This window comes from Larus michahellis, chromosome 1, assembly GCF_964199755.1.
Source record: "Larus michahellis chromosome 1, bLarMic1.1, whole genome shotgun sequence".
Lineage (NCBI taxonomy): Eukaryota > Metazoa > Chordata > Aves > Charadriiformes > Laridae > Larus > Larus michahellis.
Genome location: NC_133896.1, coordinates 147,463,242 through 147,470,646, shown reverse-complemented (window position 1 = coordinate 147,470,646; position 7,405 = coordinate 147,463,242).

The following is a 7,405-nucleotide window of genomic DNA, read 5'->3' as shown; positions in this document are numbered from 1 at the left end:
CAAGCTGAAGAAAGGGGTTGATAGGAACCTCCTGAAGCAAATGCAAAGACAAGCACCTGGGAAAAATTAACTGCACGTATCCTAGAGAATGACTGACTGGCAGGTCTTCAGAAAAGGCTCTGAGGTCCTGGTGGTGCTTCCTTGTGGTAATGAAAACTATCCACATACTGGGCTATACTGGCAGGCATGTACCCAGCAGGTCAAGCGCGGTGATTATTCCATCAACTCAGCACTCATGAGTCTGCACGTGCAGTTCCGTGTCCAGATTTCAGCCTCCTAGTACAAGAAAGTCATTGACAAACTGTGTAAGTTCAGCAGCGAGACACCAAGAGGATTATGGGGGCCTGAAGGAACCGGGATTTTTCAACCTGGAGAACAGAAGCTAAGGGGATCTACCATGTCTTCCACTACGTGTAAAGAAGACAGAACAGACTTGTCTGGGAGTTGCACAGCGTGAGGGTGAGAGGGAACAGCCACAAGTTGCAGCAAGAGAAAGTCCAATTTCATATAAGGAAAGAGAATGATTCGCAGGTGAAAGTGGTTGGACGGTCTCTGGAGCGGGTGCTTAGAGAGGCTGTGAAATCTCCAGCCTAGGATATATTCAAAATGCAACTGGACAAGCAGCTGGATCTGACATTGAAGTTGGCTCTGCTTTAAGTGGGAGGTTGGACTCAATGACCTTCAGGGATACATTCCAATATAAATATTTCTCTAAATATTTCTCTAAATGGCTCTTGTCAAAGCTGGTCAGCCTTTCTAAGTCCCTGTTGAAAATAATGGTACACACTGGTACGCTTAAGGTAACTGGGAGAGCTATGTACTGGTACAGTTGCCTAGAGAACTCCTGCATAAAACATGCCTCTTCCACTTGGGAATAGGGCTTGAGTCAGAAGGATCTTGTTTCTGTTCAGTGCTGAGCTGTCAGTTTGAGCCAGCACTTCTTTTTCCTTTCTTGATGCATCCTCCACCTAATATATATATACACACACATACATATATAAAATTTTTCTATATATATTATTTATGTATATATGTATAATATAAGCTAATATATATTATTTTATATTATATATTATATATATTATTTTATTTTTATATATATATACAAAAGAATATAATAAATAAATTTTATATATATATATATCTCTCCTTAGGCTTAGGGCTTGGGAACGATAAGAAAATCCAGTATTGGAAAATTTGGATTTAGGAGCTCAGGTAACTCATGTGTTTAGGTGGTCTCTCTGAGATGATACAAAAAGGAACAATGTCCTTTAGAGCCAGTTCTTCATTTTCTGTTTCAGTGACTGGAAGGGCCCTTTGTCTCTCATGAATCCCAAAGGAGTACTAGTCTTTGCAGTCAGAAAGCACGATCAATTGTGATTCTTATTCAAAGGAGAAAGAACCGAGGTGTGGTAGCAAAAGGGGGGTGTTTAGGTCTTCCTATTGTGGAGGAACATAACCCATTTTGATAATATGCTTGTTTTATACAGAAGTAGGAACGTGTTTGTCACCTTCTGATCCAACAATTCTGCAGATCAAGTAATTTCAGAATTATGCAGATCATTATCAGAAGGGAAAGGGACTAGGCTGGTGAGAACTTTTGTCCATTTTAGGGTTCAGAAATTTCCAATGACATTTAAAGTTCCCAGTATGAGGTGAGATACAGCTGGAGAAAACAGGCCTAGATCCTTCTGGACATTGGAGGGTTCTCAGACTTACAAAGAAACATCGTATCTGCACGGAACAACAACTACATGTATTCTCCGGAAAGTGCTATGCCTAATGCTGAGACTTTGAGACAAGCACAGACTTACATTTCTGTTTGAGAAAGTGCAGATGCTTGTGCACTAAGCAATGGTTCATCTCGGAGGGTTGGTGCATTACATTTGGACTAACTGCTTTTTCCTCTTCCATTTTCTATGGGAAGTGTATTGCCAACCTCTGTTCTTACATGTTCATTCCCGGAAAACATATAAGCTTTTTGCCAAAAAGTATTTCTATTTCTGTTGTTGGCCGCGGGTGTCTGATGTGACTTTACCTTGCCATAAATTCATCTGTGTGGATGGAGCATTTTTGAAAGGACTAGCCTTTTCAGATAAGTGATAAACAAACATAAGGAAACCATTTCTGAAGAGATGTGAATAGGGGTGTCTTCTGGGATATTGTTCTATCAAGGCTCTGTTAGGCTATTTTCTCAGAAGCCTAGGAGACCTAGGGTTTACTTTGCCATATTTCAAATTTGAGATTGTGTTCTACAGGAGAGGCCCTGCTTTAGTCTTGCTGTGCTTGTGGAGTACTGTAAAAGCCCGATTGCCTGTCTTCTCTGGTTAGAGCAGTAGTATCTAAACGTGGCAGGCTTGAGAGATTTGGCTGCTAAATACTAGATTTAGCTGACCATTGCAGCCAGTATCTCTAAGTAAGCCTTACAAAACCGTTATCATTTCAGCCCTTAATGTTCTCCTCTCTTCCTAATAACACTGGGCCAGGTTCTGCTAACACTTTCATTAACTCACAAGTGGTTACTCTTTCCAGTGCTAGGTTGCTGGGCTTCTTTACACTCTTGCTTTGCTGGATCCCTACACTGAACTGCTCATGCAATTTATCAACTTAAGCGGTTTCAGGAGAGATTCTGTCCTGCTTGTGGTGTCTTCCCTGTTCCAGAGGACAGGTGGAGTTCTGTCATGCTCAGATGATGCAGCCCCCCAAGTCAAGCATTTTTACACAAGACAGAAAAATCTTTGGAAATTTATCATGTAGCAACAGCAATATACAGGGGCGTAAAGGTATCAGCCAATCCAGCACTTCAGCATGTTAAGATTATTTTTTTTCAGCATGTGTGAAACTTTATATTTTTGTACATTATACATGAAACTGACATTTCATCTGCCAGTAACTCACTATTATCAGGTTATTGAACTTCCTCACAGTCATCTTTGGTTTCTATATCCCAAACTACTTGTAACTATTTACCCATGGGAGAATCCTCCTCTTATCTCATGGCAGCTTAGACTTTCCTCCTGGTCTAACAATGTGATGCTGATTTTTTCCTCTAACCCCTTTGACTGGCACTTCATTTTGAGCATGATCTTGAAGAAAAGTCCCACCATGACAACATCCTTGAGGGCATCTATAGTAACAAATACTCAGTGATACTTTCTGCTGTCACCGTACTTCCTTTCACAAATCTTTTAATATACCTTTATCATCTATTTGCTCAATGGTTTCTGATGAGATTCCTTTTTTGTGAAATGACTTATTATTAGATTTTTTTTATTCCTTTTATGGGTTGTTCCATAAAAAACTGACTGACTTATTGTGCTCTTGTATTTGTCTTGTCAAAATTCACACGTTTTCCTGTATTCCTTCTGTGGATAGGGCTCCAACTAGTTGACAAATGTCATCTTATTTTGTACAGGCTCCCTCGCCCTCTTACTATGCTAAGCCAGGACCAAGGAGATTTTTCTTTTTAAAGAGGCAAAAAACTCTACTATTTGATCTGTTTGTATTATGAAAGGGACCCAAAGAATACATTTCAATGTTTGGTTTAACTGTGTGGGAAGATACCAGGGTGGGCATAGCCATGTCTTTATCACATACAGCCATACTGGTGCCGCATGTGAAGGCTTTGTAGAATCAAAGAATATTAGGTAATGTTTCTACAGAATAACAGTATTATCAGTACTTGACAAAAATCTAATTTCTTAGACAACTTAAGGCCTTGTAAGAGCTAAGTAGTCGATAGAGACCATGAGGTCAGCACAGAAGACAAGAGGCAAATACCCTCAGCTCCTGGGGTGTCTCCTGATACCCTTGACAGAGATCAGGAGCACAACAACAAACTATATTTTACTGGTATAATTTGGTTTCTGGGCTCCTTTCTTTGGAAAAGAAATATATTCCAGCAAGGAAGTCAGAATCTGAGCAGGTAATAGGAGAGCACAGACAGAACTTCCACCTTTGGTTAATATCTAATTCCATACAAGGCTCAGCCTTGATCTGGAGTTATACTAAAACAGTCTTATCACCTGACTCCCTAGTTTGCATGGTTGGGCAGTAGACCATGCCCTTGTTCCTACCTGAAGATGTAATGCTGAAAGCTCACCATGGCTCCTAAGGCGGCCTTAAGACTCAAAGGGAAAATGTTCTGTAATTTACCCCTTTAACAGAATTAGCCTTTGAGCACTTTCTTTCACAAGAAAAGGAAGTTTATTGTCTGAGTAGCCCCACTAATTTTGATAACTCTCATATCTTGCTGCTCCTTTTGGTCTCTGAGATTCAGATTTTGGGGGTCTCCCAATGTCTTCCATGATTGGGGGAGGAATCACTGACACATCAGGTTTATACTTTGGTGTAAAATTGCTTTTCACTTTGAGATTCAAAGGCTTAAATTTCTATAGTAGAAACTTGAATATAACTATTAGACTAGTTTTATAATGATACCGGACATTTGATTATTGGATTAAATACTGCCAGGACTACTCTCTTGCACTGAGGCCAACTGGCATGCAAGAACCCAGATATATTTTATTAATCCCCTAAATAAGGTGGACACATGCAAACTGTCTATAGACATTAGCCTTGACCTGAGTTAACTTCTGTACTATGTCCAGGAGTTGCTGAGGACATCTCTTGCAAATTCTGGCCAAATCAGTGCTGGGAACATTTGTTCCTGGACACATTCCAGCACTGGGGTGCCTTCCAGTTACCAGTGCAGCCAGGGGTGATCCCCCACACTGTCCAACTTCTACTGTAGCTGTGCGCAAACAGCTCCTGGCACACCTACTGCCTTTGACAAAGTTAATGATTGCCTTTCGGTCAGACTCGCCTGGGAAGCTTTTGCAGCAGATCAGAACAACAAGGCCAATTTCTTAATGAGGCTGAGTTCATGCTGGACACATGTGCAAACCGTCTTTGTATTTCCTTTAGTACACAGCAGTGGCAAGAGTTGAAGTGCTCACAATCACCCGCTAAAAGAGTAATGAGATTGTATTAGACTACACTGGTTTATTCAACCTTTCATGATATCTTTCCTCTTGGGCAAAATTGCCAGAGTGAAGCATACTTTGGCTCTAATCCACCAAAACATACCTATGAGTATTGGCTCTCTGTAAGGAAGGGAATAGGAATATATAATAAAGACAGTATCGAGACACTCAAGGGATGGCATTATGGTCTTGTTAAATAGATGCTAAATAAACTCCTTATTTGTTTCCTGTTTTCTCCTGGGAAGGCATAACATACTTCAACTTATTCAGGAAAGGTATTGCATCCATGTTTGAAAAAAGGCCAAAAGTTCAACCCAGAGAACTGCAGGCCTATCAGCCGGGGAAACTCATGGTGTGAGTCCTCTTGGAGCACATTTCTGGGCACATTAAGGAGGAGAAGGTCACTGGGAACAATAAGTATGATTTTACCAAGGGTAAATGCCTGTGACAAGTCAGGTACCACAGGGGTTTGTCCTGGGACCTATCCAGTTTAACGTCTTTATCAATGGCCTGGAGGAAGTGATCGAGTGCATTGTCATCATGTTTGCAGATGACACCAAACTGGGGTGACCAGCTGATTTGGTGAGGATGAGGGCTGCCATCTGCTGGTCCTGTCTGGACATAACCACGCTGAAGGAATAGTCCAAAAGGAACCTTGAAATCATCTACTACTCACTTGAATTTACATTTCCAGAAGAGGAAAAGGTAAAAAATATAACATTAATTTAAAATAACTTTTTCAAAAATAACATTTTGAAAAATTGTGCTGTGCATTTCCTAGAACTCTGTGATTTTCACAGCTCTTATTAGTCTGTTAGAAAAGAACTTCATACATTTGGCAACTTCTTGAAGGATATGAACACAGTTGTTCCATTGACTCCTTTCTTATGAAAGTATGGTGACATTTCTGAAGCTTTTATTAGCCTGGAGTTTTTCTTGGAGCGCCTCCTAACCCTGCAAGTGTTAATACTACCTGAGACGTTATTATTGACAGATTTTTCTGACCATGTAGAGTGAATTTTCTGTCTTTCATTTATGACAAGCTATTCATGCATTCGGTAGCAACATCTACAGGGACAGCGTAGAACAGGACCTGGAAGAGATCCCAGCAGACCACCCTACACCTGTGGACCAAGAACTCTCATGCTGGAAGGGGTTGTCTTAGGAGAACTGGAGAGGTCTCTGCCCTCCCCTGACTACTCTTGGGGGCGTCTCAGCCGTTCACGTTGCCAATACTGAACTAGAATGAACAACAGAAAAGCACGTTAAACAAAACCAAAATCATTGCTGGCTTATCATAAACACAAGGCTGTAGACTGTGTTCACAAGCTGTTGACATGACTGTTCCTAGGAGAAGGCGGGGCCTGTTGAGGTGGGACACAGAAGATTTCATATGTCCTGAAGGAATCTGGTCCCCAAGCCAGTCAGAGTCCTGGTCTTGTCCGGGACTTGAGGGCAGCCACGGTGCCAGCAGGACTGTGCCCTCCCAGACCAAGGCCCATCCCACACCACCCCATGAGGGAGAACAGGCAGCCAGACCTGGAGAAGAGGGAAAGGGTGGCTGCACCCATTGGTGCACACAGAGCCCTGATGAATTACTCCAGACTAGAGTTTAAAATGGATCATTAAAACTAATTCAGCCACTGCTTGGGCAGCCTGAAGGTACTGGTCAGATGACACTGTAAGATCACCCTCAGGTTACCCAAAACCTGACCAAGCATGCCACCACAAGAGAATGCAAATCGCTTCATCAAAACTAGTCAGGTGTAGACACACACTTTGCATCACAAATATGTGTGGCATGAGAGGATGGTGCTATAGAAAACTTACACAAGGTAGTAATGGTCACTGAGGTGGTTGGTGGTACCCAAGTAGAGTATATTTGTTGAATGGGCAATTTCATACGACACTAACACGTGTACTAACTGTGTTCTTTTTAGCCTACCTAAAATAAGCAAATTAAATCCTTTAGTGAATAGAAGACCTGAAACATGCCAGTCCTGTTCCCAAGGTACCGAAAAAGCTGTCAAGGACTGAGTCAATGCTAGGTATGTGGTTCTAGAGACCAAATTCTGCAGCTGAGCCGCTGCCTCACATGCAATCTGCCTTCGGTATTACTCACTTAACGTATCTATAGTTTTTTTCATCCATAACCTCAAGGTTTTAAAATAGAAAATATCATTAACATGCCCTCTGGTGGGAATCACTGGGTAAAGGTGGGCAAGACTGAGCAATTCTGACTGAAAAGGAAGACATTTAAAATTTGAAATATCTGTGAAGCAATTTGCTATTGGTGGATCTGAGCACATACACAAGCAACAACAACAAAAAAATATGTTCAAGGAAAGCAGAGTTAAAAATAGCTCTTCCTCTAACAGACCAACTACTAAGGATCCTGTCTCACTCCTAAGAAGTCTAGG